Source organism: Bufo gargarizans, chromosome 5, assembly GCF_014858855.1.
Source record: "Bufo gargarizans isolate SCDJY-AF-19 chromosome 5, ASM1485885v1, whole genome shotgun sequence".
NCBI classification, from domain to species: Eukaryota; Metazoa; Chordata; class Amphibia; order Anura; family Bufonidae; genus Bufo; species Bufo gargarizans.
The window spans coordinates 19,371,652-19,397,981 of NC_058084.1; the positions used below are offsets into that span (position 1 = coordinate 19,371,652).

General features: G+C 46.6%; 1 protein-coding gene across 6 annotated transcripts in view; it reads right to left on the bottom strand.

Annotated features, from left to right (window-relative positions):
• Positions 1–26,330, bottom strand: part of TSNARE1 (t-SNARE domain containing 1) — a 246,532-nt gene that overhangs the window by 202,937 nt on the left and 17,265 nt on the right. For 5 of the 6 annotated variants that reach the window (XM_044294657.1, XM_044294656.1, XM_044294654.1 and 2 more), the window contains exon 2: positions 18,230–18,311. The exons of the other annotated variant lie outside the window; for it this stretch is intronic. The gene's annotated coding sequence lies outside the window, so the exon portion shown is untranslated. The remainder of the gene's footprint in view (positions 1–18,229; positions 18,312–26,330) is intronic. 6 annotated transcript variants of the gene reach the window in all.

Here is a 26,330-nt window from a genome sequence, read left to right on the forward strand (position 1 = left end):
CCTGTGCGGCACTCACCTTCTGAGATGCGCTCCGCTTCCTAACCATGGGGGGTGCCATGTCACATACCCGACACCCATTCCTCTATGAGAGGGCGCTGCTCATTGAGGCCGGATATGTGATACGCCTGGAACCCGTCGCTTACATTTGTATTGATGGTTTAATTATAGTCATTGGTGGCGCAATGGCCACAGCCCCTCCCCTCCTCCTCAGTGCTATCCCCTCACTGGTGGCAGCGGCGTCACGGTGGGGGGCGGGGACAGCCTCCTTCTCCACTGTGCTGATGGGGAGAACATGGCGCTCGCTGAGAGCGGCGCGTGCCATGTTCTCTAAGTGACAGTAGGCAGCGCAGCCTAGTATCGGAAAATAGCAAATGCCGGTATCGAAACCATCCGGGTCAAAAACTATCAATTGGATTATCGATAGTTTGATACCCGGTGCAACCCTAGATCATGGTAATGCTCTTTAGTGATGATCTGGCAGTGTAAATGTCAGTGTACCTCCTCCACCAGCGAGCAGCAGATTGTCAGGAAGGAACGCATTCTTCCCCGACTATCTGCTAAAATATCGCCCCGTGTAAAAGGGACCTCTACGCGCAACGCAACCATCGTCAGCGCCTACAAACCAGGCCGGACTAGGAAGGTCATTTTACTGCTCGTGTGTTTGTTTGGTGTCTTGATGGATACGGACGCCAGACTCCGAGAGGGGACGCCGTGCACCACCGCCCGAGGACCCCGGAACACACAGCCTACATAAAACGTTACGTCAGTCTGCAAGCGCGTTTCAAGGGCTGGTGCAGACGAGGGCCTCAAGGCCGTAAAAGAGGAAGCCAACGCTATAAGCGGTAATAAGGTGGCCTCCTCGTAGGAAAATCCATCAGCGCAGAAGTCACGACCGCCGGCAAATAGTTCACCAAAACCAGAATATTCCAGAAACTAAAGAAGAAAAAAAGGTAAAAGGTCAACGTTGAGAGGCGGTAATTACAGCCGGTGCGACTGCAGACGGAGAACGAGCTTTATTATTATTATTCCGCAGACTTTTACAAATTTGCATTTTTACCTTTTCTAAAAAAGGTCAAGTAACATTTTAATGGATCGCCTGAGACGGCAGCGAGACGAGGAGCGGCCTCACCGCGCAGCGGTCAGATATAATATATGGACACATCAGTCCAGATGCTGCAGTCAATCTCGCAGAAAGCTCGTTGACAGCTATTCCTCCCGAGCGAGATGGGATTTCCCTTGTGGCAGCCTGTCTCCAACAGGAACAAATCCAACATGGCCGCTGCCTTCTCAGCACCCAAAATGTCCCCCGGAGCGATTGCCGGTCAGCTATTACTTAAGGGCGGGCATACAAGCTTAGATGAACATTGGCCGAGCATGCAGGTTTCAGCATAACCGCGGACCGCCAAAGGTGTACAGGGGTCTCCCGATTCCCGCCTGGCAGGATGTGTCGGGGGTAAATAAGAAGGGGGCATGTTGATTTTCAAGATGACCAATCCCTCGGAGTAAATCTGGCACCTAGATAGGAGGGGGGACCTGGCAATGGTTTATTCCCCCATCTCGCGGTTCAGAAGACATTCACGCTCAGCTGGGCCGGGAGTGCGCGTGTCTGGGAGAGACAAACGGCTTCGCTAAAATTAATGGCCAGCTTAAAAAGACCTTTTGCGATTATCTTGCAAAATGTGGCCCTGTTAAGGTACGGCTACATGGCGTGGCTTGATCCCGAAAAATGAATGGGGCTGGAGCAAGAGCCGCAACTGCAACCCCTGAATCGCCCCAAAAATTATTATTTTTTTGCAATTCAGGGGTTGCGGTACACGTGTGACCGCATTCATTTCTATGGGATCCCCGCTAGATCGCGATGCCCGTGTCGCAGTACCCAAAAAGGACCACCAGTTGACAAACAGACTACAGTGTATGTGGGCCTTAAAGGGGTATTCCGGTTAGAGGAATCTGATAGTTAACAGCAGGACAGACTGTAGGACAGGTAGATCCTCGATATCAGCCGCCCCTCTTCTAACGCCCCCCGCACTGGATTTTGGATTTTTGGCCTTCCGCTCCTTTAAGAAGCCTCTTCAGCACTGCTGCCCCTGAGGCTCTCTGAGCCATCGCCTCCTCTTGACTTTCGACCACAATTAGGTATCGGACAAGGAAGGAGGGAAGCACCGCCGCGGCCGTCCACTTAGTCACTCCTTCCGGAAGTCTTCGCGCGTTTGGTGCAATCAGGAGGATATTCATCGGGCGCCACGTCGCTGGCTTGTGAACGTCACGCCATTTGCTGCGCTCACACCAATTATCCCTCTCAGGCAGAGCATTCATGTTGGTAAATAGACGGCTGATTGCAATTTAATGACGGTAGAGAAGAAAGCGCGAGGCTGGGCAGCGCACGGGAAACGGAGCAGGTGCTGCTGGGAGATAAATAAGGGAACAGGTGCCAGGAACATCGCACGTCTCCGAGGCTAAAGACAGAAAGTCAATGAAACCCGCCGCAAGGTGAAACATGTGAATCTAAGCGATATAAAGTGCCGTCCTCATCTCCCAGCCGCGACCCTGTAAATGGTCATTAACCTCCTCAGCCCCTGTGCAGTACACGGCTGCAGGACCTCTCCCTCGGTGTGCCTGACACTGCGTGCTGTGAGAGGGGAGAGGGAGCTGCAGGCGGGAGACATCATGCACGAGAGCTGTGACATCACACCAGGAAGACTCCGCCCACTCGGAAAAAGTCAAGTTACAGAAACAAGCGGAAGGGAGGCAAACATTTAAAATATATATTTTTTTTAAAAAGCATCACCCTCAATTCTGAAAATGAGCGCAATGATAAATCATAAGGCCCCCAATCACCATGGAAACCCATGAGTACCCCCACAATCACGTTGCATAGGTGCTGATGCCATGAAAGAAAATAACCCCTCCCCTCTCTAAATGCTTTGATGTCACAATTGGGGTTAAACAACCACGATCAGAGTGATCTCCGATCTCTGCCACTGAAGGAGGGCGTCCGTTACAGATCCGCACAAAACTCCTCTGCTGCCACCATAGCTGCGCCATAAATTTACTAACTACACAGCACCACTGTATTATACTCCAGAGCTGCAGTCATAATTCTGCTGTGTGCTATGCTGCGACTCCTCGGGGGTGGGGCTGATTCCCAATGTAACCCTTTGATGAAATGAACACTGCCTGTACTGCTTCATATGCACATGGAAGTCCTGGAGATGAACTAGGAACACGTTCTGCACCCAGAAAAGCAAAAAAAAAAAAATCCCAGTCTGATCAGGAGGTCGACATGCAGACCAGTGACCGATAAACCAACAGCGCGGCCGCGCTCGCCCCTCTGATTAAGCAGGGCCCAGCTTTCTGCTCTCCTCTAATGAGATCTGCAATAGGTGGAAGGTCACAAGGCGCCTAAATACAAATCCGTATCTGCGATTTTAGGACCCCGCGAATCTCCGGTAGGCAAACGGAAGCTTTATCCAGGTTCAGATCAAAACAAATTAAAGTAAAAACTGCAACGAGCAACAAATCTGCACAAAAACTTGTGGTTTTCTCGTTACACGTTACATTTTGATGGTAGGTCATCAATTTTCCAAAAAAAGCTGGAAGAGTTAGACCATGATTGGTGTAAAAAATATTTAAAATCAGACATCATCCAGCACATGAACCATCTCCTAACAAAGCTAGAACCAGCCCTGGACCTCACGTGGATCCAGACATCTCCACATCCATTGCCCTAATTGTTCGGCTAGATTTATTTCAGACTGGCAGCTCAGGGGAGTGTCCTTTCTCCTGGCGCTCGCTCCCTACCACAGCTCAGGGGCGTGTTCTTTCTTTTGACACACGCTCGCTCCCTACCACAGCTCAGGGGCGTGTTCTTTCTTTTGACACACACTCGCTCCCTACCACAGCTCAGGGGCGTGTTCTTTCTCCTGACACACACTCGCTCCCTACCACAGCTCAGGGGCGTGTTCTTTCTCCTGACACACACTCGCTCCCTACCACAGCTCAGGGGCGTGTCCTTTCTCCTTGCGCTCGCTCCCTACCACAGCTCAGGGGAGTGTTCTTTCTCCTGGAACACACTCGCTCCCTACCACAGCTCAGGGGCGTGTCCTTCCTCCTGGTACGCACTCGCTCGCTTCCTACCACAGCTCAGGGGGCATGTCCTTTCTCCTGGCGCACGCACACTCGCTCCCTACCACAGCTCGGGGCGGGTCCTTTCTCCTGGAGCTCGCTCCCTACCACAGCTCAGGGACGGGTCCTTTCTCCTGGCGCACGCACGCTCCCTACCACAGCTCAGGGGCGTGTTCTTTCTCCTGGCGCACACACTCGCTCCCTACCACAGCTCAGGGGCGTGTCCTTTTTCCTGGCGCTCGCTCGCTCCCTACCGCAGCTCAGGGGAACGTGTCCTTCCTGCTGCAGTTTTCTTCCTGTAACTGGCACAGCTTCTAACAGAACACATGTCTGACGGCAGTTGAAGATTTAAACTGAGCGTGTGCGACCATCTCAGTGATACGGAGAAAAAATAAAACCGAACAAACAGCAGGTGGCGCTATACAGATACATTTTATTGAATAGTTCAGCGGCTGAACTAAATTTTTTATGCGATCATTACAGAAGTATTCAGATCCAGGTGCTGGTTAGAAAAACGTTAGATATTTTTCGTGGCACAACCCCTTTAAGGACTTTGCCCTGGAGACGGCAGATATCGGAGTCTGTGGCACTTACTCCTTGCAAAACAAAAGACAAAATTTGCGACTGTGTCTGAAGATGTGGAGACATCGCGCTCCCGGGAAGGGAAGACGCAAATCTCATCCTTATTCTGTTTAGGATGTTGTCAGGATTTTAATATTTTAAGAGGAACAGCAGAGATCTATTAGCCGGAGAGGGAGCATCGCTGCAGAAACCTCTCGCCGGATAAATAAATGAGGTGGCGGTTGTCAGACATGTGTTCTACAGCGAGGGCGGCACAATTATAAACCGCGCGCTACACAGCATCACAAGGGTAGGCCATCCTGGTAATCATGAGGGAGGCCTTCATAACAGCGCACTGCTCATCACCAACCAGCAGGGGGGGCAATGCTGTGGGGAGCACACAGGCACCTACCATGTCAGGAACTAAAGGGGGGCTCTAGTTCTAGCAAATAAATCTATATACAATATTCCAATATACTTTCTGTGTTAATTCTTGTCCGATCTGAAGATCTTTTCGGGGTCATACAATAGGAATCTTTATTTATTCAGACCCAGGGGATACAAATCTGTCCTCGTTATGTCCTGGATAGATTACATTGCATCTGTATTATACTCAAGAGCTGAACTCGCTGTGGGAAAATAAAAAAATTAAAACACTGGGAGAGAACTCCATTGGGAATCAATAAACAAAAAAGCAAGTTTGTAAATCATTTTTCCTGACCACTAGGTGGCAGCACCATCAAAATGACAAGAACATAATGAGTGCTGACAAAACCCACAAGAATCTGCTTATAAACCACAGATTATTCTATATAGACACACAATCTGCAGAAATATATTACATCTGTATTATACTCCAGAGCAGCACTCCCTGTGGGAAATCTTAGCTCTAAAACCAGCAGAATAGTGAGTGCAGCTCTGGAGTATAATACAGGATGTAACTCAGGATCAGTACAGGATAAGTAATGTATGTACACAGTGACTGCACCAGCAGAATAGTGAGTGCAGCTCTGGAGTATAATACAGGATGTAACTCAGGATCAGTACAGGATAAGTAATGTATGTACACAGTGACTCCACCAGCAGAATAGTAAGTGCTGCTCTGGAGTATAATACAGGATGTAACTCAGGATCAGTACAGGATAAGTAATGTATGTACACAGTGACTCCACCAGCAGAATAGTGAGTGCAGCTCTGGAGTATAATACAGAATGTAACTCAGGATCAGTACAGGATAAGTAATGTATGTACACAGTGACTGCACCAGCAGAATAGTGAGTGCAGCTCTGGAGTATAATACAGGATGTAACTCAGGATCAGTACAGGATAAGTAATGTAATGTATGTCCACAGTGACTGTACCAGCAGAATAGTGAGTGCAGCTCTGGAGTATAATACAGGATGTAACTCAGGACCAGTACAGGATAAGTAATGTATGTACACAGGGACTGCACCAGCAGAATAGTGAGTGCAGCTCTGGAGTATAATACAGGATGTAACTCAGGATCAGTACAGGATAAGTAATGTAATGTATACAGCGACTCCACAAGCAGAATAGTGAGTGCAGCTCTGGAGTATAATACATAGAGTGCCTGATGCTACTATAATGCTAGGGATGATTAGGTGAACACCGTCCAGTGCTGCTCAGCTAAACACGTTACATAATTCCACATAATACAAGATGGGGCCGATCTCATTAATTCTCCGGCACTAAGCTCAGTGTGGGGACAGCTGCCTGAAGGCTGCGGATGCCGGTCTGCCGGCACACACAGGATGACATAACGTATCTCCAGACCTGAAGAAACGCTGCAACGTTGGTCCCATGTTCCTATGTGTCTGCATTGCTGAGAAACATGATGTTTTATTATATGCAAATGAGCCTCTAGGAGCAATGGGGGCGTTACCATTACACCTAGAGGCTCTGCATTCTCTGCAACTGCTGCTCCCTCTGCACTTAGATTGACAGTATGATTTATGACGACGTTTTATTTGCCAGGTCCTGTCAAAGTGCAGAGAGAGCAGAGCCTCTAGGTGTAATGGTAACGCCCCCATTGCTCCCACAGCTCATTTGCATATAATAAAACATCAAATTTCTCAGCAGCGCGGATACATATAAACATGGTACCAACACAGACGCCTTCACCTGCCGAGAGCACATGGAACAGGTCAGCCGGTGTCATAGGGACAGAACTGCTGACAGATGCCCTTTAATATTCTATTGCTACCTGTTATCAGCCATTTTAGGCTGGGAAGAGGCCGACTGTAGAAAAGGTACAATCTGAAGCATCGTGCTATGGGGGGGGATGGCAGTAACACTGCTGGCGGCATTATATGTTCCAGACATTACAGTCTGTATGAAGATGGGGATGATATAGGTGATGAAGAGGACTGGCCGTCAGCCAGGAACACAGCGATACGGTTCACACAAATTCTTCTAATCCGGCGTCAATGGAGACAGAATACTATATTCCGGATTACAAAAATGTCACAGTAGTTAAGATGGTGTTAGGATTAGACCTTCTAATACCCTCTGCACCTACCCAAGATTAAAAAAAGGGGTTAATTCCCAGTACCCTCTGCTGCGTCTGGCGAGGCTCCAGTGTCTCGTCTGCACGCCATGGTGTGCAAGCTGGAAACTAAAAATCTAGAAGGAAGGAGAAAGCGCAAGTAAGTGAAGTTAACGTGCTTCGCTGGCCGCTCAATGATGTGAGTAAGCGCGGTCTGAAAACATGCCCGAACCCTCAGAAATCGCACAAGAAATTAGTCAGATCGAGCAAAAGGAGCGGAAACGGGAAACAAAGTGTGAAATTGTATTTCTGCCGCTAACGCGTTGGGAGACTATGACAATAGGAGACGGTCGCTGCGTAGAGCGCGCTCGTTCTGCCGGAGGGAAGCGGGAAAATCGCAGGCTAGTCTCTTTACGCGATCGCTGTGTGCCCCGCAGGTAGGGGGCGCTGCTGTCAGCAAATGATGCACGGCGCAACTATTTTAGGGGTCGCTTAGGCTGCGCGATGCTGGAAAAGGCTCTTGCAATCTGTGAGCGAAAAAGCCTGGAATTTTTGCAACCTCCGTGTCATGGTCGCAGGACGTCGCGACCACATTCACAAGTATTACCTGTGACTTCGTCATCGTGGTGTTGGGTGACCAAGGTCACCATAGGCTTAAAGGGGCAATACCATATACCCCACATGAAAGAGGAGGAGCTTGAATGGAAGAAGCATTCTTAAAGGGGATGTCCAGTGCTTTTATACTGAATAGGCCATCACTACGCGAACGGCAGGGGCCCGACACCAACCACCGATCAGCTGTTAGGGGATAGGTCCAGCAACGGCACTATACCTCCGTACAGTCACATAGCATTAGACTGGTTTATAAGGCTATGTAACCCTTAGAGGTCTGGAATGTATTGAATACCACTGACATAATGCTATGCGACCCAGTCAGTGCCGGGAGGTCAGGACGGGTGCTGATGCATGGAAATTGCTTGTGTGAAACCAGACCGCAGAAGATACTACAAAATTACCAAGAGGAGAACGCCTTTTAATAACCTGGTCGCATCTCCCATTCCGACAGGGTTTTATGTGAAACGCCAGACTTTAGTAAATGACCCCCCAAGTGTTATAACATGTGGGACGCAGCCCTCCAGCTGTTGCAAAACTACAACTTCCATCATGCCTGGACAGTCTTCGGCTAACAGGGAATACTGGGAGTTGTAGTTTTGTAACAGCCGGAGGGCGGCTGGTTGGGCATCCCTGAACTATGATAATGAACCAGCAGGGGGCGGCAGAGAGACGTCGGTCTACAGGAACCGGGCAGGGCTGCAATCCTTCACCGCCATATACAGCTATACACCTGCTGGTTAAATCCTTGTGCCGTCATCCGCCACATCCAGTAAGTGACTGAAGACACTTCCTTTGATCGTGGAAAAAGGCTTCATACGTCAGAGGATTGTTTCTAAGCATCATTAGAGGAAAAACAAAAAAAGCAATGTTCCAGTACAAGTGCTCGGTGGTATTCACAGGATCGGGCCCGGGGAGGCAGCTACACTGTAGGGCCCTTCAGACGTGGGGCACTTACTAAGAGGGGGAGATTATATACAATATCCTGGTGCACCTGATGCAGGATTTCATTGCTCGTGCACTCACCGATCCCCCAATTACAGGTCATCCTCATCAGAGCTGTACACTCGCATATACAACCATTAGACGCCTGTGATCAAGAAGTGCCTCCATCATCTGGAAAGGTCACAAGACGGGGAAGCTTCCAGTCCCTGACCACACGGCTGCAGTCCTTCAGAGACAGGTCATAGGTGCCAATCTCAGAGCACCACCACAGGGGCAGGAGTGTGCAGAGATGCCACCATCGCTCAGGACTCACCGAACAACCAGCGCCGCACTGTGACCTGACAGCGCGCGCCTACATGCACTACGTCCTGCCGATGTACATGTCGGGACGCAGAGCAGAGGCCGGATCAGGGAAGGCGAGTACAGCCAGCGCAGAGCAGTCATTAGTGTGTGGACTATATGCTCTGGCAGGGAACAGGGGGCCATATGAAATGATCCCGCAGGCCAGACGGAGGTCCCCCATATGAGTACTGTAATACAGCTCTGGCGGGCTCCCGACACTGTGTGGCCCCTCCTCATGTAATGTAGCACGTTCTCGTACAGTTTTGCTGTCATCGCTGTGTCCCCAGGACTCTACAGCTGGATTTGTGTGACTGTATTTTTCTCGTTTCATGGCTCTTTAGACGCCAGTCCATGCGGCTTATTTGTAAGGCCTCCCTCGAATAACAGATTTCGTGTTGGGTCTGTTACGCTCACATTTCAGCTGACACTAATTTGTACTGTGGGAGGAATGAAATCATTTTCTGCAACAGATTCCATGCATAATATTAAACATGAAAGAATCGGATGCATTAAGTGCGTGGAGTTCCTGCATTATATATAGAGGGGGGGGGGGGGGGCGCTGACAATTTAACTTGGCGTGAAAATAAAAACCCTCTGCAACCGCTTAATGTATGCGAGCTGCAATTACGGTGTAACACTGGACAGACCGCAGCGAGGAGAGGGATGACATTACGCAGCAGATGATCACCAATATGGTGCCTCTTCCCGGGTTGCTCTTTAAATCTCCCGTGTAATAGGGGCACAGGGCATCTCCTGTCCTAGAAAGATAAAATGGCAAGTGGAGCCGGGCTGAGGTATTATTCAAATCAGACGTCACGGCTGCATCTTAAAAGGTTACCTGGTTTAATTGGTATGCTTTATGACGAACTCAATTAAGAATAAAAACCCAGCTCGGCCACGTAAACGCCTAGGCTTGCCATTTGATACTCTTGCTTTCTCCGCAGTAAACAGTTTCGAGAAGCAGGCGACCTCTCCAAAAAGGCAAGAGCTAAAGGGGCGTCATATCTCTTCCACCAGTAGCTGCGGCTTCTGACAGCGGGGGTAATTAAAAAGAAGATTTTCTTGTTAATGCTCCTCATTGCCCAAGTGAATGTGAAAGATTGCAATCGTCCTGCCTGGCTCGCCAACATTCGCTACTGCTAAATATCTGCCCGCTTTTTTTTGTTTTTTTTTTACTCTTACCGGTAATTGGATTTCCCCTTAGCCTCCACAACGGCACTTCCTGGAGGGCACCCGCCTCTTTCGGGGCAGGAAAACGAAGATCAACGTATAAAAGCCCCCTCCCCTTTACCTTCACCTAGAACTCCAAAGTAGATGCATCATTTAAGTAACATAATACAAAAAAAAAGGGTCAACTGCCGACCAAATATCAAATCAAACAAAAACATGGGTGGGAATTCCCCGTGCCATTGCGGAGGCGAAGGTAAATCCAATTACCGGTAAGAGTAATCATCATCTTTTCCCCTCGCCTCCACAACGGAACTTCTTGGAGAAATAACAAAGAAACCCACTCCGATAAAACTTTCCTACCAAAAGAAAGCTCTCTAATGGATAGCACATCCAGTTTATAATGTTTATAAAAAGTAGAAGGGTTCGACCAAGTCGCGGCTCTGCAAATATCTTCAAGCGAGGCAGAGGCCCCCTCTGCCCAAGAGACAGCCATAGCTCGCGTAGAATGGGCTTTCAGTCCAGACGGGGAAGTCACCTCTCATTGTAACAGAGATATACAGGACTTAATCCGACGTGTTATGGAAGCCTTGCTAGCTGCTCTACCCCGATTAGTGCCCAGGTACTGGACCAATAACCGATTTGTCCTTCTGAAGTCCTTTGTCATTTCCAGATACTTAAGACGACATCTTCTCACGTCAAGGTTACTGAATCTCTTTTCCCCTTCAGAGGTAGCCTGAGGACAGAATCAAGGGAGAGAAATTTCTTGACGGCAATGAAATTTAGATACCACTTTAGGAAGAAATTCAGGAGAAGGTCTTAAAACAATCCTATCTTCCAGTATTGTAAGGTAGGGTGGCTGAATAGAGAAGGCCTGAATCTCCCCAACCCTTCTAGCGGTCGTAATTGCTAGTAAAAAAAAAAACTGTTTTAAAAAGGTCAAAAGCCTCATAGATAAATCTCAAATGGGTTCAAAAGGAGAATCCAAGAGGACGGAAAGAACTAGATTTAAATCCCATGGAGGGATGGAGGATCTGAAATTTGGGTGTAATCTACTAGCGCCCTTAAAAAAAAAAAAATAACTAGGTCTGTTTCAGACAGTTTCTCTCCCATAAAAGCACTTAATGCTGACACTTGTACCTTTAAAAGGTGCTTATTCTAAGACCTTGGTCTAGTCCGGATTGGAGAAAATCTAGAACTAGTCCCAGGTCCGGGGGCCTGAACGGGTTCCAGGAAGTCTTAGAAAAGGCCAGGAAGGCTTTCCAGGACCTTAGATATATTTTTGAAGTAACTGGTTTTCTGCTGTGCAGTAAAGTATCCATTACCTTTTCGGAGAGTCCCTTCTGTCTCAAGATGTTACGCTCAATCTCCAGGCTGTCAGATGGAGCTGAGGGATGCTGGGAGCGGGAACCGGACCCTGGAGTAGAAGGTCCAGAAGGGGAAGGATCCAATAATTCTCCCCTGCCAGAGACTTAAGTACCAGAAACCATGCCCTTCTGGGCCAGTATGGGGCTATCAGTATTATCTGGGACTTCTTTTCTATCATTTTTGTCAGGACTTTTGGAATTAGAGAGAAGGGTGGGAAGGCGTACAGGAGACCCTTTGGCCACCCTGTGCTAAAGCATCCCCTTGCAGAGGTTTGTCTTTGTAAGAGGGAATAAAACTTGCTGGCTTTTTCTTGAAGCAAACAAGTCGATTAACGGCATCCCCCATCTTGCCGAAATCTGGTCGAATACTGTCTGATTCAAGCTCCATTCTCCCGGTCTCAGCTTCTCTCTGCTCATGAAGTCGGCCAGATGATTTACTTTTCCCTTTACATGGACCGCCGTCAGAGATTTTAGGTCTGCTTCGGCCCAAACAAATATCTTTTCTGCCACCGCCGAGAGGAGACGACTTTTTGTCCCCCCGTTTGTTCACGTAAGCAACCGTGGTCGAATTGTCGGAAAGGATCTTTACATGACTCTGGACCAGGGATAGAGCGAAAAATGTTTGCGCTTGCCAGACTTCCTAAAGCTCTCGCATGTTGGAAGATGGGCGGATAGGGCTTTTCTGCCCTAGACCCTGACCTGTCCTGCCATTCAGGTGAGCTCCCAAGCCTTGGCTGCTTTGCATCCGTCGTGACCACTCGTGGCTCCGACTGCCGCCATTTCACGCCTCTGGAAAGGTTCTCTTTTCTGAGCCACCAGGAGAGAGAGAGCGCCTTACATGGAAAGAAATCTCTAATTTCTTGTTTAAAAGATATTTGTTTTCGGTCCCAGGACCTTAACAGGAAGGACTGAAGCATTCTTGAGTGAGCTTGGGCCCATTTCACTGATGATATTGTGGAAGTCATGATTCCCAGAATCATCATGATCTCTCTTATAGAGATCTTGCGTATACATTGAAACCTTGCTATTCTTTGGATCAGGTCTTCCATTTTCTTTCCGGAAGAAAAGAGGACATTAGATGAGAATCTAGAAGTACACCTAAGAATATCTTCCAATATTCCAGAACCATGTCTGACTTTTTCATATTGATGATCCATCCTAAATTTGACAATGTCTGGACTACAGTCTGTATCGAGGGAAGAGATTCAGTCATCGGAGCTGCGACCAACAAGTCGTCCAGGTATGGAATCAAGACCATCTCTGATTGATGGAAGAAGGTTGAAATTTCTGCCATAACTTTTGTAAATACCCTTGGGGCAGAGGATAGGCCGAAGGGAAGTACCTGGAATTGAAAATGATTGATCCTCCACCGAATCCAGACTGCCATTCTTAAATATTTCTGGTAATGTCGATGGATTGGAACGTGGTAATAAGCATCAGAGAGATCTATTGTTGCCATACTGTCTTTGGATATTAGGTTGATTGTGAACCTGACTGTTTCCATCTTGAACTTTTTGTATCTTACGAATTTGTTTGTTTAAATTCTTCAAATTTATTATCAAATCGGAATGACTCGTCTGGTTTCTTTAACAAAAAGACTGAAGAATAGAAGCCCCTTTTTTCTTCCTCTGAAGGAACTTGGACTATTGCCTCTTTCTGAAGTAGAAGAGCAATTTGCGCCTCTAGAGCTTCTTGTTTCTTCTTTTTTAACCTTGAATTTTCCAGGTACCTGTCTGGGGGAACACTTGATAGCTCCAGCCTGTATTCTGATGTTATTACAGACAGCACCCAAGGTAATGCATGAATTTGTACCCAGGCCTGGTTGAATTTTTTAAATCTTCCCCCAACTGGCCTTCTGAAGTCATTGTGTAGTATTTGGACGGGAGGACCTAACCAAGAAGAGGAATCCCCTAGTCTTGCTTTTCGACGATTGCCATGAGGATCCCCGATTCTTTTTCTGATCAAATCCAGGACGTCTCTGGGAGTGAAAATTACGTCTTTGATGGAAGAATCTCGATTCGGTAGGGAAGCCCTTTTTTCTTATCGGAGGACTTCTCTAGGATATCATCCAGGGTCTTCCCAAATAAACGATCCCCTTCACAAGGGATGGCACAAAGTCTATTTTTTGATGCTGCATCTCCATTCCATGATCTTAACCAAATTCCCCTACGAGAGGCATTTGATAAAGCTGCGGTCTTTGCAGATAATTTCACAACATCTGCTGAAGCATCCGCCAGGAAGTTGGAAGCTTGTTTCAGGACCAGGATGGAGGCTAGAATGTCCTCTCGGAGTGTCCGACTGAATGTGCTCTTCTAATTGCGTCAGCCATAATGACAGAGTTCTCGCTTTATAAGTAGCTGAGATGCCTGGACGTAATGTAGACATAGAAGATTCCCAAGACTTCTTAAGCAGGGATTCGCACTGCACTTTTTATCCATAGGATCCTTAAGGATTCCCAAGTCTTCAAAGAGTAATGCAGACTTCTTAGAAATTATAGCAACTGGCGCGTCTACTCTTGGGGCTTTATCCAAAGAGCTGGAATCCTCCTCAGCAAAGGGATACTTCCTTTTGAACATTCTAGATGCCGCCTGTCTCTTTTTTGGATCCTTCCATTTGTTCGGATTACATTTTTATACTGGAGTGAAGCGGGAAGACCCGTTTCTTTTTTTCCCCTAGTCCTAGGAACATCTGATCCTGGACAGTTAAAGGCTCTTGTGATTCTTCCAAATTTATAGTCGCCTTGATGTTCTTAAGTAAGCTTTCAGTCTCCTCAATGGAACACAAAGGGCGACCTGAAGAGCCCTCAGATACACTAGAATCCATATCTGAAGAAGCCTCTTGTTCATCCAGATGGGATCCCTGTTCTTCAGTCACAAAAGGATCCGTTCTGGAGGTGGATGGCTTAGGAGAGACTGACGCTAGTCTTGCGTTGATAGCTGTGCCGATCTCTTCCTTAATAAAGGATCTCAGACTGTCCACAATAGACGGAGATTTCTCGGCTACCACTCTATTTATACACTTTGGGCAAAGAGATTTTTTTCGTGGCAGTGGATAATGTTTTTTTTTGCATATTTGACATTTTCTCTTTTGTGACGGTTCTCCAGATGATCTTAGACTATCTCTCCCCTAAAAAAAACATGAGGGTTAAGTCAGGACTCTGGATATCCAAGGAAAATTATTTATTTATTTTTTAAAGCAGAGCCGTCACCCAGAAGATAAGAAATAATACCCTGCGCACATATAGGGTGAATTTTTGCAAAATAAATGTCCTCAGGAAGGAGGCTTACTGGGCTGGAGGGCCTGGGGGCATCAGTGGTCTTTATTGCAGACTCAATTTCTCCAGGGGCAGACATTGTGGTGCTGTTTTACTTTTTAGCACTGTGCTGTCCGATAAGCCGCCAATATTCACGGTGGAACGCAGCGCGCCGCAGCTGGAAGTAGGATCGCCCCCCAGCCACCGAATACCCAACACATGGCCCTCTTTAATAGCAGGAAGCCCGGGGCAGCCAGCACATGCCGGACTAACACCATAGGGGAAAGAGGAGCAGTATTGCAATGCTCCGGGATCTTTAACCCTACAGGAGCCCTCCAAAAAAACAGGGACAACTTACCAAAGGCCCTGCTCACTGTCGATTTCCACCTGCCTTTTGAGGGACAGGAAACCAACCGGTGAATGTAAAGGGGAGGGGGCTTATACGTTGATCTTCATTGTTTTCCAGTCCCGGAAGAGGCGGGTACCCTCCAGGAAGTGCCGTTGTGGAGGCGTGGGGAAAAGTAGAAAATACTGTCATTTTGGTAATGGTAAAAACCTGCAAAAAGCGTAGTAACACAGGTCAAACCAAAGTCGTATCTCACAAAATGCCAACACATTACTAGATCGTGCACGGGGAAAAGGAGCAAAGACGACCAAGCCTAAGATACAGGCCACATTCAGGCCGAGCTAAGACAAGAATTTCACTAGACAATACAAATATACTATTAGACCAGGAGGCTGATGGTGTCTCCTGGGCCTTACAGACATAATACCGCCGCTCGGTCATACTAAAATAAGCCCAGTCGAGGGTCAACCCTTTGTTGGTTGTTTGTATACGGGCAATGCAACAGCACCCCCACAGCAGGAATCCCACTGCAAAGCCTTGCAAATTGTGAAATCTACAACATGTCGTCAATTTACAAATTGGAAATTTTTAAACTGATATGCAGTGGAGTTACAATCCGCACCGGGGTCAATTTCTAATGTGGATTTCTGTGGATGTGGATGAGATTTGTCCCTTTTCTTATAAGGCTAGTTTCACATTAGCGCTTGGAACAGCCAGCCGGCCCTCTCGGCATTTCCAGAAGTTTGTAAGTCTCCGTCCGGCCTTAACTATAATGTGGACCAGAAGAGATCCCGCCGAATTAAGGCAGACATGCCGAGAATCGGCCGGAAGAGAGCAGCTGCGCTCAAGCAGTAGGGTGAAACTAGCCTAAGTGTTCGTTCCCGACCTATGCGCAAGAACGACCAGTGATCTGCTCGCACAGAAATCTTCAGTTGTCAGCAGCACTTTGCCTGGTGTATTTCCTACAGTAAAGAACGACGTGCTGTATCCTTTATCAGCCCTAATTCTGGGCAGGAATAATTTTTGTGTAAAAAAAATGCCAAGAGTAGACTGAAACGCATAGGATACTGAATGTTTCCATCCTGAAGAAGTTTTTGGAGTCATAGGGAGTCATTTGCTAAGGCAAATTGCGGATCAGCAACACACCCGGCCGGCACCCCCTATAGAAAGGACAAGAATAGGACATGTTGTATCTTTTGCAGAGCTGTGGACCGGAAGATCGGGGCCGCACTCCACACATGCGGACAGCACACTGTGTGCTGTCCGCATCCATTCCATCCCCGTAGAGAATGAATGGGTGCGGAACGGATGCGGACCCATTTGCAGACGTGTGAATGGAGCCTTAGAAGGTTACTCCAGTCTTTGGAGTAAGGCCCCTTTCAGACGAGCGAGTGTCACACATCGGACTCGCAGCCGACCTGAACTTCCAGCAATGCTGGGGGTCGCATAGCATTATATTGATTTATGAGGCTATGTAACCCTTAGAGGTCTGGAATGTACTGGATAACACTGACAGCATTATGTCAGTGTTATCCAATTTCTTCCAGAACTGTAAGGGTTACATAGCATCATAAATCAATATAATGCTAGGCAAAAAGGGCCTAAAATAAAAAACACGGAAAAAAAACAAGACACTGCTCTGCAACTTTTTAAGCAGCCATTTTTAGGTCGTCCTCACCACTGGGGAGTAGTGGGCGCCGGGCCATCAGTCTTGGCAAATTCAGTAACATTTACACCTGGAAACAGGCATATTTGACGACTGAAAACTACTCTAGTCAACTGGAGGGCAGTCTTTGATAAATGACACCCAAATAATTTAGATTTTAGCACAATGGATTTGCTGGATTTCTCCTCCATTCATGTTCAAGCTCCCATAAACATTAGATCGTCTTCCAATCCCACCATAATGGGTCACCTTTTCTCCAATGTGTACTGCCAGGTTAAGTCTACATTTACACTCCTATTGAAGTGAATGGTGTCGGAGCTGCCCTGCACTTTGAATGGAGCTGTGGTTCCTGTTCCATTCACGGTGCTAGTTCCAGGGGCTGCAGGGAACTGCTGATCGGTGGAGGAGTGTTCAGATATTAATGGCTATCCTGAGGATAAGTCATCAATATCAGAAGCATGAAAAGCCCTTTGAGATGGAAATATACTTTAGATGAATATTAGCCAAAGCCAATCAATTTTTATGGGACCAGATGAAAATCGAAATGTGAATGGAGGTTTCTGAATGAACGGTCTTTTCCCGATGGCAAAAACTGGCCTGATCAAGAGACAATCTTCTGATTGATGGTTGGTTAAGAGCTGTCGTCCATCCATCAATTGTCAGCATTATGTACATGGCAAATGCAAGATGAACAATGACATGATCGTTCCCGATTGTACCAACTGGTCCAGTAGATATCTATGGGGTTTAAGATTGCTAAGAAACATCGAGATCCCTTATCTGCCACTAAAAAGATCTAATGATCTCTAGAGGCACATCAGAGGCTAAACACCAGTCATTTGATGGGAGCAGAGTCACCATCCTAGCCGGGAAAACATCTGTCAAGTACAGGTGCCATCAGCAAGACCATGGAGATCTCACCAGGCACACAAGACGGAATGGATCATGATCATAACCTACAGGACGAGAGACCAACTGATAGATTCTAATGTGTCGACAGTCATGACTGGTTCAAACAATTTTATCCAAACTGATATCTATGGGAACTTTTAGGGCGATTGGGTAGCTATCCCAGTTAAACTAGAGACCTCCTCCAATCGTCATGATCTGCAGTCTCTCTACAGATGAAATATCTGTGTTGGATAACTCTTTGGTTGGTGGAAAGTTCTCAGCTTCTCCTCCTACGTACACAATTTCTAGCCTAATTTAAGAACATATGTAGGTTTCCACACAACAGGATTCATAATTTTGAATTTAACACCAGGCCAAGGTTTCGTCAAAAGAAGCAAAGCAAAAAAAAAACTATTTGATCACACAGATGAATGCTGTAGGTCTTTACCTCACAACAGAAGAACTCCCTCTTGGTTCGATGGGTGGAGACCACCAGCCGATCTTGTGATGGAGTTGAACTCCACTGAAATCTGTCAAAAAGCAAAACCATAGAAGACCATTAATACAATCCGTACCATTCGCCATCTCCATGACATCAGCACCGCTGCTGTACTTTTTTGATGATCAGTCCATCATGTCCCTTGTAAGGTCCAAAGTGATCTAAGTTTGAGTTACTTAAACCGTGGAGAGTCCAGATCTTGTACCATTAATACCGGCAAAATACGGAGGTGCTATGGCTGCTTTTGCTTTCGATTTAATAGTAAAATGAGTTTCCTATGTTTAATAGGGGAATTGATTTTTTTATTTCTTTTTCTAATTTGAGGAAAGTTATTTTCTTTTTTTTCTTTAAATTTAGGGCTTTAGGGCTCAGGATCAGCAGCCTTCAGCACTCCAGCTGTTGTGAAACTACAACTCCCAGCATGCTCTTTCCACTTGTGTGGGAGTTTAGAGAGCAGCCAAGCAAGTGTGCATGATGGGAGATGTAGTTTCACAACACCTGGAGTGCCGGAGGTTGCCGACCCCTGTTGTAGACGTTGCTGTGGATCTACAGGTAACAAGCAGCAAGATCCGCAACAATTGGGATTTCTTGTGAAATTTAAAACCCACCATTGGGGCATAATCGGAAACAGACCTGTGACCACTCTGCAACCAAAACAGACAGACATTCTGTGGACGTGGATTAGATCTATTAAAATTTAACCCACTTTTCTGCCTTTTCCACCTGCCAATCTAGATGGAAAATCCGCGGCACATGCAGTTTGTGTGAACACAGAATTTTTTGGAGAAAGTTTTTGAGGCAGATGTTCCTGCCAAAGCCAGAAGTGGATTTGAACGGAATGGGAAATATAAAAGGAAGGATTTATGCTTCTCTTTCCTGCTGGATCCACTTCTGGCTGAAAAATCAACCTCCTCCAAAAAAAACTGTGTGAGGCACATGACCGTAGTTTTGGTCCACATCCGATCCGCGTGTCCGTTCCGCGGCCCCACAAAGTTTTGCGGGACAACAATAGGCACTTGTAACATAGTGCTGGACCTACAGAAAGAAAAATGCACGACCCACACGGCCGGTATCCACTATTTGCGGACCGCAAAAATGGATATTGTCACATGCATGAGGCCTGAACCTAACCTAAAGAAGACTAGTCAGGGATACAGTAAATAAGAGCCCCCACATCTTGGTTCTGTCCGGTGACGTGTGTCCCGGCCCTTTGCTCCAAGGTGCAAAAGCTACTTGCAAATAATCTGCATCCAGACAAAATACATGAAATAGATGAAAAAAATAAAAATAAAATAAATAATCATTTCCGCTAATCATCATGTTATCGGTAAACCCAGAGCACCTACCACCCGTACACCGCTGCTGACGCACTACCTGGAGCTGCATATTTTTGCAGCTTTTTCCACAGCCTGCGGCACAACTGATAAGGAGCAGTGAAGAAGAGGACAAGAATACACAAGCACGAGGTGATGAACGGCGCGAGGGAGGAGACAGCCCGGAAGGAGAAAGCCTTCATAGATTATTCCTCTGGTTTGGGATGATGCAAGTCGTAATTCAGGTCGATACTGAGGGCTGCGTGAGTGATATAAGCATCAAGGACCTACTTGAGGTCTCCCGCTAGAGACACTTCACATATAGTCCCCCGTTATCAGCCTTTTCAAGATGACCGCCATGTTCTGAAATGGGATTAGGGAACACGCCCTAAACATTAGGCAACTTCAGCTGTTTTGAAACTACAACTCTCAGCATGCACGAGAGCTAGAAGGCCGCAGAGTGCTGACTCCTTGCATCAGAAACATGTAGGCCAAAGTCTGTGAGACCAGTAAAGTATATAACATGTCAGGTTCCCTGAACACACGAGGACGTCCACCCCAGTAGATGTCACAGAACAGAATAAGGACAGAGTATGGATAATGTCTGACCACGGATATAAGCTGCTGCCGGAAGCGTCCACACTGAAGGCACAAGAGTGTTATAGGGGTGTCGGGAAGAACAGCCGTCAGTGGAATGGGACTGGACAGCATGCGGAGGCCGTGACTGGCCATCAACTAAGTTGTCTAAGCACCCCAAAATAGTCCAGTTTGTTTTCTTTCGGCAGGCATATGAACATGGTCATCTGCGCTGCTGCAGCCACTTTCTGGCTTCAGCAGGAACGTGCAACGTTTGGACAAGTCACTGCTGAAGCCAGGCACCGACTGCAGCAGGGCACAAGACCATGATCCATACCCAGCAGGAAGGAGACAAGCTGGGGACTGGAAGATGGTGGAACAGGAGATAGCATGCAAGACCGGAGATCCAGGGAGCGGGTAAGCATGAATCTTTCAGTAGGCGATGCAGGCTAGGAGCCTTCAGTTATTTCCAGAAAATGCCTTTAAGGCCTAGTACACCTTGAGAAGTCCCTCACCCCAATTCCTTGCCCCGTACAGCATACTACTATTGCATCTTTCAGTACAAAATGTCTAAAATAATCAAAAAGCCAAGGAAACACTGGCCCTCAGCTTCCACTTCATGGGTTCCAACAAAATTTAAGAAACAAGCCGAGTCCCCGGAGGGAGGTGATGTACCATGAAATTTTTGAAAAATGGAAAAAAATAAAAAAGGCAATTAAAGAAATCTTACAGAAACGATCTGCACAGGTTTGGACGTAGCATGCATCAGCACTGAAAAGAGACGGCTGCAGGGAGGTGATTGACAGGAGAAATATAGAACTTGTAAGAGATGCTGACTACAGGATACGAGCTCCAGAAGCCATGAATATAAAATAGCATCCGGCCATCGACTTATTAACTGGAAAATCGGCAAAAAATTGATCTCTCAGCAGTGATTTCCTGGAGGATGCTCCGTTAGTCTGTGTGTAAAGGTTGCAGGTGGCCAATTTCAAGTGCATTAAGAGGCGAGAGATGGGGCTAGTTTTTGTAAAATTTAGTAAACTTTTTCCAATAATTTGTGCTCCTCGGTTTGCTATTGGAAACAATTATGCTCAGCTTGCTGCGGAGAGGATTTCACTGCTGGACCCATGTGCCCTCTATTATTTATTTTTTTGTTGGAATTTTCTTACAAAGAATCAGAGCTCGGGGGTGGGAATGAAGCTCACTCTTCCATATCCGTGACCGCTCGGGAACACGGCCTGTGGTTAGAGCCAACGCCTCGGAGGAAAGAGGCATCTGCTGGAAGATTAGCTCAACGGGGCTGATAGCGTCTGCTCCCGAGATACCGATGGGGATGGTTGGGAGGTGTTGTCCGAGAGAGAAGCAAAGATTTCATGAAGACTTGAGTTTGTATGTGCAGAGTTTAACTGTAGTATAATAAATGTCGCTCGCAACCAACAGTCGAAAAAATAAGGAGGTCCACGAGGACAGGCTGGTGGTCAAGAAGCCAAAAACTTACAGCCACATTGCTTTCTTACCGGAATGGCCTTTCAGGCACATGGTGACATGATGGCCTGCTCAACTGTCCCATGAAAAAGTCTTTAGTCACAGGGCATCAACAATGGGAAGAACGTTTGCGTTGCTCCACAGGGGTCCTTAGGCAATGAACGCTTCATTAGTGATCACTAGAAACCAAAAACATTTCATGTTTCAACTAAACCCTTCTGACAGATGAGAACATGAGTGATGCTCCATAAGCTTGGACCCACCAAGCACATTAAGAAAGCGGTCATCTCAAAATTATTATTTTTTCTTTTATTTTATTTAAAAGGAGTTGCGTCTAGTGAAGTCGCTTCATTCAAAACTTCGGAGGTCCATCTCCGTACAGTATTAAAATGTAGGGGCTCCAATGAGCCGAAGTCAGTAATTCGCAAAGTTGAGCGAGACTTTGTTGTAGAACCTTTGTGGTTGATTTTTAAAGTCCAGCGTGAAGGAGCCCAGCACCGCCGCGCATCCTCCGAATCTCCTCCTTGTTCCCCGACGTCACAAAGCTAGAGCACCGTAATCTCGCGTTGAGCGAGCTAGCGCATGCGCAGTTCGTTCTCTGAGGCTGATGCCAGCACAGGGAAGGAACACTATGAAGACACTGTGCATACGCTACCTCGCGTATCGAGAGATTACGGCTCTCTAGCTTTGTGACATCTGGGAGCAAGTAGGAGATTCGGAAGATGCTGGACTCATCTCACATACAGGACTCATCTCAGGGTAATTTGCATATGTATCAAATCCTTTTTTTGACACAATAAAAGCACACAGAGCTATGGGGACTGGGTATTGCGGATGTGCTAGCGGCCATCTAGCAGCCCATGTCCTCAGCTCTATACACAAAATCCAGGTGACCGGTTCCCTGTAAGTGGCCTGGCCATAAGATCAATGAGAAACAATCCAAAAAAACTATGCACCACTCAAAAATTTCAAAGGACGATGGTGACCTGGGGTTTCGTCCAGCCTTGCACAAATCCATAATCCTCATACAACCCAACAAGATGGCCTGGGCCGATCCTTTACCTAAATGGGCTTTTTTTATGGACCTCTCTATACATAGGAGCTATACTTCCTTTATTTACTTCAAAATAAACTTTTGAAATTTTACACTTGTATTTATGTTTTTTTTTTATTTGTGTTTTTGGACGCAACTTCTTGAAATTCACCTCTTGACATTCAGCGTAATCAGCCGCTACTAACAGATGCGATACCGCGGAGTGAAAATACCGGGCTATAATTACACGAGAAAAACAGACGATTACATCTCATTTGTAGCACAGCAGGTGTTGCTGACAGTTAAAGCGCGCAGAAAAGAGGATCAGACGCTACACGCACGTCTACATGATGTAGAAGCGCCAGACTGACTCCCTAAATCCACGCCCTGCGCACACCAGCAATGTTCGGACCCATCCCCCCTGAGCCTCCCTGGTAATTATGTCACGTGAATATTGCAGAAAGGGATCCGTCACTTTGCAGTCCGGCTGATCGGATTGCAGTCTCTTGGAGTCCCGTTGATTATGGAGAATTCAGATGACAGATTGCCTCTAAAGTGCCCCTAATTTGGCTAAATTGCTAATTACTTTAATGAGTTAAACTGCAAATGCTTTACCTCAACTGATTCGCTTTGGGAGACGTGCCGCTCGTCAGATATTTCAGGGTTCAGAAGTGGTAGATGAAAAGTTTTTACCATACTTTGGAAGAAATCAACTAAAACATTCAAGACCACGATTACGTCTTCGAGGGCCCACCTCTAGGTTAGCGCTACAATATGACTTAGGTGGTGCCTCGCAGAGAGCAGAAAGCCCCAAAATAAGCACTTCATCTTTTCATCCCAACAGAAGCCAAAAGGACAATAGTCAATTTCCATCGACTTGTGTCAAGAGGAACAGTTGACGTCAACCTTCTACAAGGCCATAACCGTGACATTTTGTGTGACATCGACCAACCCTGGAGTCATGGAGATATAAAAGCAGCCGATTCCTGGGACAAACAGACTTGAGCGATTTAGACAACCTATTAGGGCATTCAGAGCTAATGGGACAGGGATCCCATCTTAGGACCTCGCCCTATAGGACCAGACACGTCTATGCTTCACAATAATGACCCGTTGGGGCCAAATGTGTCAAAAGGGTCTGGATTACACCCGACCTTGCAATCAGTTTAGAGCGCCAAAGACAGATGCCAAAACCTACAATTAGCTCTCCATGGAGGCAGACACTTTCTGCACCAACTTTGTACACTGGCAAAAATTGGGGTACTAGACCGGGACTCCCATCTATGACCTACAGTTGCAAGAAAAAGTATGTGAACCCTTTGGAATGAGATGGATTTCTGCACAAATTGGTCATAAAACGGGATCTGATCTTCATCTAAGTCACAACAATAGACACTCACAGTCTGCTTAAACTAATAACACACAAAGAGTTAGGCCCCTTTCACACGGGCGAGTTTTCCGCGCGGGTGCGATGCGTGAGTTGAACGCATTGCACCCGCACTGAATCCTGACCCATTCATTTCTATGGGGCTGTTCACATGAGCGGTGATTTTCACGCATCACTTATGCGTTGCGTGAAAATCGCAGCATGCTCCTCTTTGTGCGTTGCGGTGCGATAATCCACGCAACACAGGCCCCATAGAAGTGAATGGGGTTGCGTGAAAATCGCAAGCATCCGCAAGCAAGTGCGGATGCGGTGCGATTTTCACGCATGGGTTCTAGGTGACAGTCTATTCACTGTATTATTTTCCCTTATAACATGGTTATAAGGGAAAATAATAGCATTCTGACTACAGAATACATAGTATAATAGTGCTGGAAGGGTTAAAAAAATAAAAAAGTTAACTCACCTTATCCTCTTGTTCGCGTAGTTCTTTCCCGGTCTGTTCTTTGCTAGCTGTGGGCTTGGGCTAAAGGACCTTTGATGACGTCAGATCACATGCTCATTCACCATGGTGATGGACCATGTGATTGGAGCATGTGATCTGACATCACCACAGGTCATTCAGACCAAGCACACAGCTAGCAAAGAACAGACCGGGAACGAACTACACGAACAAGAGGATAAGGTGAGTTAACTTTTTTATTTTTTTAACCCTTCCAGCACTATTATACTATGTATTCTGTAGTCAGAATGCTATTATTTTCCCTTATAACCATGTTATAAGGGAAAATAATACAATCTTCAGAACATCAATCCCAAGCCCGAACTTCTGTGAAGAAGTTCGGGTTTGGGTACCAAACATGCGCGATTTTTCTCACGCGAGTGCAAAACGCATGACAATGTTTTGCACTCGCGCGGGAAAATTGCGCATTTTCCCGCAACGCACCCGGCTCTTATCCGGGCAAAAAACATGACGCCCGTGTGAAAGAGGCCTTAAATGTTACCATGTTTTTTTTGAACACACCATGTAAACATTCACAGTGCAGGTGGAAAAAGTATGTGAACCCTTGGATTTAATAACTGGTTGAACCTCCTTTGGCAGCAATAACTTCAATCAAACGTTCCCTGTAGTTGCAGATCAGACGTGCACAACGGTCGGGAGTAATTCTTCACCATTCCTCTTTACAGAACTGTTTCAGTTCAGCAATATTCTTGGGATGTCTGGTGTGAATCGCTTTCTTGAGGTCATGCCGCAGCATCTCAGTCAGGTTGAGGTCAGGACTCTGACTGGGCCACTTCAGAAGGCGGATTTTCTTCTGTTTAAGCCATTCTGTTGTTGATTTACTTCTATGCTTTGGGTCGTTGTCCTGTTGCAGCACCCATCTTCTGTTGAGCTTCAGCTGGTGGACAGATGGCCTTAAGTTCTCCTGCAAAATGTCTTGATAAACTTGGGAATTCATTTTTCCTTCGATGACAGCAATCCGTCCAGGCCCTGACGCAGCAAAGCAGCCCCAAACCATGATGCCCCCACCACCATACTTCACAGCTGGGATGAGGTTTTGATGTTGGTGTGCTGTGCCTCTTTTTCTCCACACATAGTGTTGTGTGTTTCTTCCAAACAACTCAACTTTGGTTTCATCTGTCCACAGAACATTTTGCCAGTACTGCTGTGGAACATCCAGGTGCTCTTGTGCAAACTGTAAACGTGCAGCAATGTTTTTTTTGGACAGCAGTGGCTTCCTCTGTGGTATCCTCCCATGAAATCCATTCTTGTTTAGTGTTTTACGTATCGTAGATTCGCTAACAGGGATGGTAGCATATGCCAGAGACTTTTGTAAGTCTTTAGCTGACACTCTAGGATTCTTCACCTCATTGAGCAGTCTGCGCTGTGCTCTTGCAGCCATCTTTACAGGACGGCCACTCCTAGGGAGAGTAGCAGCAGTGCTGAACTTTCTCCATTTATAGACAATTTGTCTTACCGTGGACTGATGAACAGCAAGGCTTTTGGAGATACTTTTATAACCCTTTCCAGCTTTATGCAAGTCAACAATTCTTAATCGTAGGTCTTCTGAGAGCTCTTTTGTGCGAGGCATCATTCACATCAGGCAATGCTTCTTGTGAAAAGCAAACCCAGAACTGGTGTGTGTTTTTTATAGGGCAGGGCAGCTGTAACCAACACCTCCAATCTCATCTCATTGATTGGACTCCAGTTGGCTGACACCTCACTCTAATTAGCTCTTGGAGATGTCATTAGTCTAG